The sequence below is a fragment of the Paroedura picta genome, chromosome 9, assembly GCF_049243985.1.
Source record: "Paroedura picta isolate Pp20150507F chromosome 9, Ppicta_v3.0, whole genome shotgun sequence".
In the NCBI taxonomy this organism is placed as follows: domain Eukaryota; kingdom Metazoa; phylum Chordata; class Lepidosauria; order Squamata; family Gekkonidae; genus Paroedura; species Paroedura picta.
This window is the reverse complement of record NC_135377.1, coordinates 19,321,133-19,333,893: the sequence shown is the minus strand read 5'-3', so window position 1 is coordinate 19,333,893 and position 12,761 is coordinate 19,321,133. Positions and strand designations below refer to the sequence as shown.

General features: G+C 45.6%; 1 long non-coding RNA gene across 1 annotated transcript; it reads left to right on the top strand.

Annotated features, from left to right (window-relative positions):
• Positions 1-1,071: 1,071 nt before the first annotated feature.
• Positions 1,072-5,347, top strand: LOC143844517 (uncharacterized). The gene is made up of 3 exons (XR_013234010.1): positions 1,072-1,588; positions 4,288-4,378; positions 4,770-5,347. It is a non-coding gene; the product is annotated as an uncharacterized LOC143844517 (long non-coding RNA).
• Positions 5,348-12,761: the final 7,414 nt, after the last annotated feature.

Genomic DNA, 12,761 nt, shown 5'->3' with positions numbered 1-12,761 from the left:
GATGGGAAAATGTTTCCCTCTACAGCTAACTTTGAGGTTCCAGTTGTGCAATATAAATCTAACGAGATCTCTGATTTTAGTGAGAATTGCGAGACACATCAAATCCCAGCTTCCCCCCATCCCTTCAATAGTGTGTACTGCGGGATTTATTACCAAGGATATTTGTGTAATGACAGTCTCTCTGGTCATCAGTTCTTCCAAGAATTCCTGCTGGAGCCATGTTTACGTGCAATGAAAATGTCAGTCAGCAGAGCTAAAGAGGGAGTAGGAAGGACTTTACCAACATCAGGCTGCTCTGTTCCTGAAGTATGGGCCCTCAATTTTTACTTGTTCCAAGGCAGTGCTGCAACCAACAGAGACTCTGCAGGAAGATGACAAGGTCTCTCCTTTCCTCTTTTCTTACCTTGTGGTAACTGCAACATCATTGTTGTATCTGTTCTGCAAACGCATTGTCATGGCCAGGGGAGTTGGCTTCTATTTCCTGCACAGTCCTTTTCTCCTACACTGTTGCCAGGCCAATGGAAGAAAAAAAGCTTCCTTCCTCCTCTTAGATTTCTTGTGACAGCAGCATTGTTACAGCTCTCTGTAACTCTGTAAGGGAAAAAGCAATATGTATGTGCTGCAGAGCATCTTCTGCCCTTATTCCAGTCTGCATTTGCCCTCCAGAGGACAGGAGGGTACAATCCCCTGAAAACCAACAGTGAACAAGGTGCAGAAGTTTTGAGGTTCTTTGTAAGTGCATAATAGCTGCAACTACTATTGAGAAAAAGAGGTACCTTCTTAAATCTTTTCCTTACAGCTGATTGAAACAAAAGATATATGGTTTGTTATAAGCAAAGAAGAAGCAGGAAGTGGCAGTTTCTTACAACACTCAGTTAACTGCTTACTGAAGGAATCTAACTGATATGGAAAAAGAAAATAATAAGTCACTTGCTAGAGATGGGACCATGGCATGCCACAGGACCAGGAGATGACCAGGGCAGGGGTAGTCAACCTGTGGTCCTCCAGATGTCCATGGACTACAATTCCCATAAGTCCCTGCCAGCAAACGCTGGCAGGGGTTCATGGGAATTGTAGTCCATGGACATCTGGAGGACCACAGGTTGACTACCCCTGGACCAGGGGATCTGGTATTCCGATAACAAAAAGGCAAGAGGAGCCCTGATTAAACATTTGACTGACATTTCAGTTCTTCATTGGATTGAATTTCCAGTTCTTCATTGGAAAAACTAAAAAAAAGTTTTCAGGGGAAAAGCCATTATTTTCCCCAGGGCCTTCACATACCTACCAGTCCTTGATCTCCCTCTGCTGTGGGCCTCCACATCTGTATCATACTAGTTGCCATTCTGCTTCTTTATGACTCTGGTTTATCAAAGTCTGTCTTTCAGTTTCAGACCTTCCATACCTCCTTGACATGCCATTTTAACACCCGTCAGTTTTGCTTTCTTTGTATTTAAAATGTCAGGTTTCCCAAGATGACTGCAAAGAAGAGGTGCCGGAATTCCACTAGGATTAGTTGTGTGCTTAGATACGATGGGTATGGATTTTTCAGCTGAAATTGTCTTCTGAACTGCTGCTAACCATGCTGGTATGTTTGCTGCTTAAATCATCTTTAAACGGTTATGCAGTTTCTGTACAAATACATTTGTAATTACATTTTGAAAACTAGATACTCATTGTTTTGCTCTAGTGTTCATGGTTTTGTTTTGCTTCTTTTGTGGGAACACTAGTAGTTGCACCTTGCTTCTGCCAACTGGTTTTTCAGCACACTGGTTTTCAACTAGTTTACTGATGGTAGCAACAGTGTTATCACCATTTTCCTTTTAAAAAAGAAAAAGAGAGAGGAATAAGTTGCAGAAGACTCATGGTAACTTCTTGGTCTAAACATCTGGCTCAGGACCCTTACAAGTCATGAGCAAAAATCCCCATGGTCAGTATTTGGGAAATGGGATATTCCTACATCCTGTTGGTTTGGATCTGCTATATGCCTAGAAGTTTTAGGTAGAAGTTGGCTGTGTTAATATACATCAGCATCTAACACTGTGCCTATTGGTTCTTATCCAGTCAGCTGCCTTTTGCATGGCAATTCCTCTATGTTTGTGTTACCCTGTGACAAGGAACTGAAGCTATTCACAGCTGTTCTGCTATTGACTATTGTCCATGATATGACTTCAGCTGGGCCTCTCTTCCTTGGGCAGCACTTAAAAACATTACACTGGATAGATTGGTGGTGGTGTCAGATTTGACGAGCAGAATGTTGACCATGAAGCAAATGAAATTGCCCTTTATAAACCGTGGATTGCAAAAAAAAAGAAGCAATTAAATTTTTCTCCAAGGAGCTGCCCTGATCCCCCAGGAAAGAATTTTTTAACGTTTTTATTTATTTTACGTCATTTGTACCATGCCTTTCTCCCCATGGGGATCCAAGGCAATTTACAGCATTCTCCTCTCCTCCATTTGATCCTCCTGCAAGGTAGGCCCAGTGAGCGTACATGACATGAGGGGGGATTCATACCCAGGTCTCTCAGCTGTTATAACAATACAGCCAGCTTGGTGTAGTGGTTAGGAGCGCGGACTTCTAATCTGTCAAGCTGGGTTTGATTCCCCTCTCCTCCACATGCAGCCAGCTGGGTGACCTTGGGCTCGCCACAGTACTGATAAAGCTGTCCTGACCAAGCAGTAATATCAGGGCTCACAGGGTGTCTGTTGTGGGGAGAGAAAAGGGAAGGCAAATGTAAGCCGCTTTAAGACTCCTTCAGGTAGAGAAAAGCAGCATATAAGAACCAATTCTTCTTCTATTATTCCAAAACTCTTAACCATTATACCACCCTGGCTGTAGTTCCACTTGCAAATAATAATTGTTCTAAAAATTGTGAGAGAGATTTCATTCTTTGATATTTAGACAGATTAAAACCTAAGATAGTCTTTGGATGCTTTTTTATTTCCCCTAATATACAAATACATTTGTCCCATGGCCAGATGTGAGCTCTGCATACATTGCCATGATCAGCACATTCCTGGGAGTGCAGAGTACTATGGAAACTGGAGGGAAAAAGAAACACACAGTTACATAGATGAAAAAGCATGAATTCTATTTACAACCCTCACGTTTATGCTTCTTAGTTAAACAAGGATCAGGAACTCTTTCGCTCCCTTTGAATGGTTCCCAGAACCAGAAAAATGTTGTGACACAGTTTACTAATATAACAGAATTAACTTTTGCTTTATATTCCCACTGTCATGATGGAAGTTCATAGTCTGAGGAAAAGTGCTTGCACTCGAAAGCTCACGCCTGGATTAAATCTTTGTTGGTCTTAAAGTTGTCACTGGACTCTGATTTTGTTTATGCTTCTGTTATAGTAAATCAGCCCTTTTCTGATTTACCATGTAGCTGACAATAAATAGTATTTGGCCTTTAAGAGCCAGCTTGGTGTAGTGGCTATGAATGACAGAAGCTAGTTTGATTACCCCCTCCTCCACATGCAGCCAGCTGGATGACCTTGGGCCAGTCACAGTTCTCTCAGAATTGTCTCAGTCCCACCTACCTCACAGAGTATCTGTTAAGGGGAGAGGAAGGGAAGGCGATTGTAAGCCACTTTGTGCCTCTTTTGAAAAGTGGGGTATATAAACCAACAACTTGACTTCTTCCTTTGGTCTGGGAAACTATGGCTGGTTTCACCAAAATGGCCACATTCTGCATTCATGATTCAGCTGGGGCTGAACACAACTAAAAAGGGCAGAGCTCTTGTTGTTGCCTCCTGTGTTAATGTTTGGTTGGTTCTGTCTATCTTGCCATTCTTGTTTTTATTGATTGTTTGCCTTGATTCTCCGTGAGAAAGGCAGACCAGAAATAAAGTACATAAATAAACAAACCTTCATAGACGTCCATAGCTTGCCGGGAAAGGCAGCAAACAGACTGAGGAATGCAAAAGATAGCCTATATGTGCACAAACATCTGTATCTCACCTCATACCTGGATCTAATCCTTGGACTTTGATGTCCATATATGGTGAAGAATACAGAACTGTAAGATAAGATGCCGTTCTCCTTAGAGCTGGCAGCAGGATTTTGGTTATCATGTTGTATAGCAGAAGCATTTTGTTTTTAATGGGAACTGATCGCTATTCCATTTTCTATGTACACTTAGCCCTTGTTTATTCTTCCTAGGACTTCATTTGGTAGTTATCAGAGCAGATAAAAACCTAGTAGTGCAAGGAATCTGGAAATAACCTGGCCTGCTTGTCAGCAGTGCCTTGCCTTCATTCCATGTTAATCATCATCCATCAGATTATAGGTGTCCTGCAAGAGAGATCAAGGCTCTTCACTACCAGCAGTGCTTTCGTGATTCAAGAAGAACTTCAAAAGTAGCGCTGACGATGTAAGCAACCCCATCAGATGTTGTTCATGGGAGGGCAAGCTCTTTCCACCTTACTTTCATGCTCAGGTGGCTTGCAGGGTTATGCCTAAAGTTCATTGTGTCCCTGGCATGTAAAAGTAATTGGGGAGGGGGAGCAGTGATACAACTTGTTCTCTTAATTATAAAATGTAGGGCAGGGATAGTGGTTCAGGTGCCACATATGGCTCTTGGACATATCACCTGTGACTGTCTCAGTACCATCCCCTAATATGGCACCTGGCCTGTTTTGGGGGGACATGAACAAGGCCCTGGTCCAGTGGGCTTGTGCTGGCAGGTGTTCCCACCTTGAAACAATTGCTGCCTGAGACAATGGGTAAGCTGTGAGTCTTCCTCAGGTGCCTTCTCTTTTCAGGTGTTGGCGTAAAGGGTCCTTACTCTCCAAAAATCCCCTGCCCCCTCTCTACAACCTTTACAGCTGTCAGGAAGAAAGCTGGACACAGAGAAAAGAGAATAAAACCATTGCCACCAGCACAGCCACAGTCAGAAAAAGTGCTGACTGGCCACCGTGCAGTGGTGGTTTTACTTGCCTTTCTCCCCAGCCACCTTTGGCAATCTCCCTTCCTCTCCTGAGCTGCAGCATCTCATGCTGAAAAGAGAGCAAGGGGGCAGGTAGGAAAGTCGAGGGCACACAGCCTTCCCATTATAGGAGCTTTTTCTGCCTGGGAAGAGAGGCTTATCAGTGTTGCAGACAGGTTTCTTCACTAGGAAGCCTTAAACACCTTCACTTCTTTCACTGCTGCCTTCCTCCCCCCCTGGTTCGAAGCAATCGAGATACAGGTCTCCTTATGGCTAGAGAGCAAGAACAAAGAGGAGTGCCCAAGCTCCTTGCTCCTGCTGTGAACCAGCCTGCAAGACTGACTGGGATGCTGGTGACCAAACCAACCGTGGGAAGCTCCTGCAGTGAGAAGCCTGAGATTCCCTCCCTTCGGTCACTGCCCTCTTGTGTTTTTCATCAGCACGAGGCAGAGCGGGTGAGCCTGCGTCTGCTGCCCAAATCTGAGCACGCATGCCCTTCAGTAGGCAAGTAGCCCTTTAGGTTGATGGTGGAGAGCAAATGTGGCTCCCCAATAAGCTCAAAGTAAGTACCACTGTTGGGAAGCCTTTAGTGCAGGAGTAGTCAAACTGTGGCCCTCCAGATGTCCATGGACTACATTTCCCAAGAGCCCCTGCCAGCATTTGCTGGCAGGGGCTCATGGGAACTGTAGTCCATGGACATCTGGAGGGCTGCAGTTTGACTACCCCTGGACTAGATACATCTTAGACACTTCAAGCCTCTGTTCTTTGTGCCTTGTGCCAACCCACCATGTCCTCCCCCTTCCATTGCAATAATCTTAGGATGCAGGTTCATGATTTCTAAATGAGATAAATGGGGCTGTATGAAGCATTTTCCCTGTGAAGTTTTGGGGTTTTTTTAAGTCGTGGGGAACAGCAAGGCATTTCTTTCTGCCACTTTCACGTTCCTCTTCTGCTTTCACAGCAGCTTCCTTAATCTGCCCAAATTCCCATGGTTGATGGAAATCAAGAACAGCGTAAAAAGAGATGTGAATGTGTGCATGTGGAAACAGGCAAGCACGTCTGGCTTATAAAATAAAACTGCTTTCATGGTGTTCTTACTGGGATATTTGGTGAATATAGCAGAGCTTTGCCCAGCCATAGAAGCATGAAACTAAGTGCAGTTTTTAAGGGAATTCCATTTTATTATTATCTTGTAACCCGCCATGAGCCGGCTTTGCCGTGAGTGGCAGGAAATAAATTCAAATAATAATAAATCCCCAAAGAAGTATATTGCAAAAAAGGTAAAAGATTTATTCCAAGTAGATACATTCCAATTCAGGTTGCAGTCAAAAGAAGAGAAAAAGGCCTAATCAAAAGGGTACTTTCCCTGTTAAAAAAGTGGTTAGCTGATTTGACACCGTGTGTTGTGGGAGTATGAAGGTATTGTGTCTACAGGAGAGACCTATGGAAGGCCATATAGAGACCCTGAGAGGACAAGCCAGGAGAAAGGAGGGGTCAGAGGGTTAAGACAAAGATAGACATCCTATCTCCTTAGAGTGATGGAACGCCCCCAATGTCACTCACTCTACAGCTCTACCTTACATGGTTTCCTCAGACAAAACCCAAGATTGGTTTTAGGCTCCCGTTGAGTTGTTTCCCCATGGTTTATAAAAATGTTACCTGCTTTCAGTTTCTTTCACGTATTTCACCTTAGTCCCCCCGCTGATACCAGGCTTTGTTTATTGCTGTTAATCTTTCACTGTGTCGTGTGTTTCTTCAATAAAAGATAGATCCAAGATTCAAGTCTGCCTGGAAGACACATCTGTTACTTGGAAGCCCCACCCCCTAATCACAGACAGGGGGAGTGGAAAGCACAGCAGGTGGCCCATGTGCAGAGGCGGGCAGGCACTCTGCAGACTTTCAGACATAGTCTCTTTTCTTGAGTATTACTTGGTAGGTTTAGAGGCTGAGGCCCAGCATTTTAAATGAGTTTGGGTGCTGATCTCTGGCTTGGATAAAGGATTGTTTTTTTCCATGGATGGCACAGAAACCATGCTTAAAGGCGATGAACAGGGCAGAGCAGAATAATGTATTCTGTTCTTGTTCTATGTGAACATATACAAGAATTGTAAAAAGACTGAGGCAGTGGAGGTGGTTGAAGAGTTGGACTTCCTTATTGTCTGTAAGAAGATACAGTTTCTCACGGTGGAAGGAGAACACAGAAAGAAATGCTGTTGTCATGTTGTGTGTTTTGTTGTGGTTGTACTTTTTCACCTGCCTCTATCCTGGGAGTGTTACCATTTCAGGCTTCAAGAGAGAGGAGCTACAATACAAGTTGTAACTGAAAACATGGGTGAATCAAAAGCAAAAATAGTGACATTGCTGGTTTAGATCACTCCTGCCATACTTTCATGAAATGGCTTTAAGGCAAGTTGCCATGCCTCAGTCATGTGCATTATGGGATGCATATGCAGAACAATTAGCTTGCTAGGTCAGAACATGGTTTTGTAGTACAGAATTTTTAAAAAAATAATACCTCTGACACAGTGAGAAGCAGAGAACAAACAGCAATTATTTTTAATGTAACGTGCTGTTGTTGTTGTTAAGCTGAAAATCCTCATGGCCTCCTTTCCCCCTGTATCCCCTCCCATTTCTTCTCTCCCACCTCTCCACTGGCATGGGAGGGTGGGGTAGAGTTGCCAGGCCCAGGTTGGGAAATGCCTGAAGATTTGGGAATGGTGTCTGGGGAGGACAGAGACCTCAGTGGAGTATGATGCTGTAGAGTCCATCCTTCATAGTGTCCATTTTCTCCAGCGGAACTGATATCTCTAGAGATGTATAATTCAGGGGGATCCGTAGGTCCCACCTGGAGTGTGGCATCTCTACTCCTGACAGCCCCCCATCTTCCTTCCTTTTCCTCCTTTTCTTCTTCCCACCCAGCAATCTTCTCTGTCCCTCAAGCTCAGCTTATTTATTTAATTTATTTATACCTTGCTTTTTCCCCTGGTAGAGACCCTAAGCAGCTTATATAATTCAATCCTGGGTGTTCTAGAGCCTGTCACTTTTACTGCTATGCCATACTGGCATTCAAGCAGCACTAACTACCAGGCATGGCCAATGAGTATGCCCTCCAGGACAAGAGGAGTGGCCTGTGAGACTAAAAGAGCCCTTGAAAAGACCTTCCCCTTCTCACTGCCTTATACTAATAGAAACCAAGGCCTGAAGTCTAGCAGTATTGTTTGTCTAGTATTCCCTACAATAGCCATTGAGCGCTAAAAGGGTATCCATATCTTAAAGCTACAGGTGCTGATTCTGTCGTGGGGGGAGTTAACTGCCAATATACTTTTTCCCCTTTCAGATTTTTCTGCAAACCTCAGGATTTTCTTTTTGGAAAGATCTGTATGTCTGTTCATGGTCCCACTCACCAACCAACCTTTCTTTTACCCAGTCCCTCATTCTCACTTTATTACTTACTCAGCTTCATTTATATTCCATCTTATTCTGCTTCAAAAAATCACAAATAATTACGTCTGATGAAGACTATAGAATCATAGAGTTGGGCCACACAGGCCATCTAGTCCAACCCCCTGCTCAACGCAGGATCAGCCCAAAGCATCCTAAATCAGGGATCCTCAACCTGTGGTCCTCCAGATGTTCATGGACTACAATTCCCAGGAGCCTCTGCCACCAAATGCTGAAAAGTGTGTATCCAACCTTTGTTTGAAGACTGCCAGTGAGGGGGAACTCACCACCTCCATAGGCAGCCTATTCCACTGCTGAACTACTCTGTGAAATTTTTCCCCCTGATATCTAGCCTATATCGTTGTACTTGTAGTTTAGACCTATTACTGCGCGTCCTTTCCTCTGCAGTCAATTTATTTATTTATATTTATATACCGCCTTCCCCCGAAGGCTCAGGGTGGTTTACAGGGAACAGGAAACAGGTACAGATAATGAAAACAGGTACAATGGAAACAGCATTCTGCCCTCCTCCAAGTTGACAACCTTTCAAATACTTAAAGAGGGCTATATATTTTATATAAAGTTGATTTGACTGACAGTAGATCTTTTTTTGGGGGGGGGGGTTCTATCATATTTGTTTTTGCATGTCAATTTTCCTTACATTGCAGCATGACCCATAATTTCATAAGCATTGCCTGTAGTTATCATAGTTCCTTTAGAGTTCTTAAGTTTGATGTTTTAAGTGTTATCAAAACTCATGTCTTCTTTGCCTAGTCTAGTTATAGGGGGACAAGCAGTGTTGTAGCTTGAACTGTCACCCCCTCAGATTCTAGATATACCACCTGACTTTGTAAAGTACGTGGACCTTCTCTCTCAGGTTCTGAATGCAGTGTTATGATGCAGGCATGTTTTGTTTTGTAAGCAAAAGCTATTAAGAATTGACCTTTACTGCAATGCAAAAAAAACCTAGCAGTCTGTTGTCATGCTAGGCTATTAGAAGGGAGAAAACATAATGTACAAGCTTTCTGAAGAAGTTCAAGGGAAACTGGAACTAGAATGCGTTATCTTTTAATCTCTGTATGCTAGCTGCCTTTGATCCTGGTTTCTTGACTCTCAATAGAATGCTCCCTGACCTCCTTAGCCCATCCCTTACACGTGCCTCTACTAAAACATCCGTAAATCACTTATCTGTACTTAGAAAATGAGGGTAAATGCTGATAGTCGTCAAGTAAAAAGACAACACCATGCACCAATACTTTATCTGGAAAGTTAAGGCTACTCCCATCACTGGGAGGGAGGATGACCTTGTGTGGTTTAGTCATCCTTATCTGGAACAGTGTGGGTGGAGTTAAGAAGACAAATTGCTGTGGGAAACCCTAAAGGTTGGGCCAGTCACAGCTTAGCATGGGAACATTTGTTACAGTGCTGAAGGTGCTCATAAGGAGAGTCATCAGGCTTCGTGGGAAAATGAGTGGACAGTAGGGATGAGAAGGAAGGCCCACTTGGTATGAACCAAAAGCAAGGCTTCTTTGAGACAAAATCCACATTAGGCACATTGTGAGTGGGTGGGCAGGAAAGGTTGTGTCAGTGTTTGGCTCTGTGACCCTTTCTTGCACACCCAGGGAAATGCAGTTTGCTACTGTGGTGTTGGAAGATTAATTTCCTTCAGGCCAGATTGGCCAGGGCTTCTGGTTTGGGTGAGGCATCATCTGGGCATGGAATTGAGGACACTGTGGGTGAGCAAGTAGTAGTGAGTTGAACTAGATGACCCTGGAGGTACGTTCTAGTTCTGTAATTCTGTGATTCCATAATCAGGTACAAGCCAACTTGGTGTAGTGGTTAGAAGCACTGACTTCTAATCTGGCAAGCCGGGACTGATTCCCCACATCCCCATGTGCAGTCAGCTGGGTGACCTTGGCCTCACCACAGTACTGATAAAGCTGTTCTGACCTAGCAGGAATATCAGGGCTCTCTCAGCGTCACCTACCTCACAGGGTGTCTGTTGTGGGGAGAAGAAAGGGAAGGTGACTGTAAGCCGCTTTGAGACTCCTTCGGTTAGAGAAAAGCAGCATATAAGAACCAACTCTCCTTGGAAGACCAACTGGCTGCTTCCAACAGGATTTCCCCCCTCTTCCAAGTTGCTACAAACTTCCAACAGGGACCTCTCTCCCTCCCTCCCTAAACTGGAATAGAGGGTACAAATTTAGAGTCCACTGGCACCTTTAAGAACAACAAAGCTCTACTCAAGGTACTAGGGAGTTGCACCCAGGAATACAACAGGCACTAGCGCACACACCTGCACTGTGACCTTTCTGGGTTCTGGCCCTCCCCCACTCGGATCTTGAGATCCAGTGTGGTGAAGTGGTTAAAGAGTAGCAAGCTGTAATCTCAAGAGCTTGATTTGATTCCTAACTCCACCTCCACATGCAGCCAGCTGGGGTGCCAGATTCCAGATGGGGGCCGGAAACCTTCAGGAAGAGGAAAGACAAAGACAGGATGAAAGAGAAAAGAGAGACAAAGAGGGAGGAGGGAAGGGAGGCTTCAGTTCTCCTGAAGAAAATAGCTGCTTTTGAGGGGCACTAGCCCTCCTATATGAGCCTCTTGTGGCACAGAGTGGTAAAGCAGCGACATGCTGTCTGAAGCTCTGACCATGAGGCTGGGAGTTCGATTCCAGCAGCCGACTCAAGGTTGACTCAGCCTTCCATCCTTCCAAGGTCGGTAAAATGAGTATCCAGCTTGCTGGGGGGTAAAAATGGTAATGACTGGGGAAGGGAATGGCAAACCACCCCGTATTGAGTCTGCCATGAAAACGCTAGAGGGCGTCACCCCAAGGGTCAGAGATGACCCAGTGCTTGCGCAGGGGATACCTTTACCTTTAGTCCTCCTATTCCCCATCCCCATACAACATTGCCTATATATGTCCCCACCTTCCCATCCAACTCCGCATCTTACAAAGGCCAGGCCGGGCAGGCTGTGGAAGGGTGGGCTGCCACCTTCCCACCCCCCATATCTTCCAAAGGCTGGGCTAGAAAGGCTACAGGGGGGGCTGACACTTTCCTGCCCCCCACATATCCCAAAGGCTGGGCAGGGAAGGCTGCACTGCAGCTGCCTCCTTCCTGCCCATCTCCTAAAGGCCATATTGGTGGGCAGGGCCATGGGAACTGTCTCTTTCCCACCCAGTCCCACTTCTCCCAAAGGCTAGGCTGCTCTGGTGGGGAAGGCCATGGTGGGTGGATTACCTCCTTCCCACTCAGCCACATCTCCCAAAGGACAGGCTGGACAGGTAATGCTGTGGGTGGGGGGGGGGCTGCCTCCTTCCCATGGCCTTGGCTGCCAGGTTGGGTCATGAAAGCTGCTGGATCCCACCAGTCCCTCTGAGTAGAGGGAAGGTAGGGGAAAGCAAAGAGTGCTCCGATGGCCAGCTGCAGGGCCACTGGGAAGTGTTGTGAGCCCAGGTCCCATTAATGAGGACTCTTCAGCAGAAAAGCCTTGTCAGGAGCTTCCAGCTTCATCCAAGCCTCAACTGGATGAGAGCTTAGTCCAGCCAGATGTTCAACAGGCAGTGAGCTCTGACCAGCAGGAGAGAATAAAGGTGCAGACAAACCAGGGCTTGGATTCCAAAGTTCTTACAGAAGCTCCTCATTCCTCTGCCAAGCCTCCAGCTGCAGCTCCCTGCCTTGTCAGCCCACCTGGCTCACCTGAGCCAATTAAGCAATGCCAGCTATGTGCTGGAAGAGAGCTCCGGTCTAAAAGGCACCAGACCACGTTAGCAAGACAGTTGCTGACTGCAGAAGCCTTTAAGACGTCACAGAGTGATAATTGAGAGTTTGCTGACAGCCTATATTAACTTGAGGCTGGGAGGCCTGGGTTATGCACGCAACCTGTGACCTGCTCCTTCTGCTGATGTCCTTGGACTGCCTGAAAGAACCCTTGACTCACTGGACTGTCAAGACATTCATTGCATTCTGCCTGTCCCTTGGCATTTTTAAAAAATACTTATTATCTCTGTCTCCTGTGCAGCTCATCTGTGCTTCCTTCCAGCAGAGAGCCGACACCTGACACAAACACAGGAGGCAGCTGGCTTTCCCCCACCCCTTACCTGGGGGAGATAGAGAATGGATCAACTTACCAGCAGCAGGACCTCTTCCACCCAGGAAGCAGCAGGAAGAGGACAGATAAGCCTCACAGTTGGTCCTCATTGGAAGAGTGCTCTCTCCCTATGGCAGCACACCACCCCAGGAAGGGCCAATCAGGTAGGGGGTACAATGTCTGCATGCAGTTTGAATTAATTGGCCCTCATTGGCAGATTGCAATTTGAACTGATTGGTCCTCATTGAAAGAGTGCAATTTGATTTGCCCTCCCTGGCAGAGTGTTCTCTTCCTATTG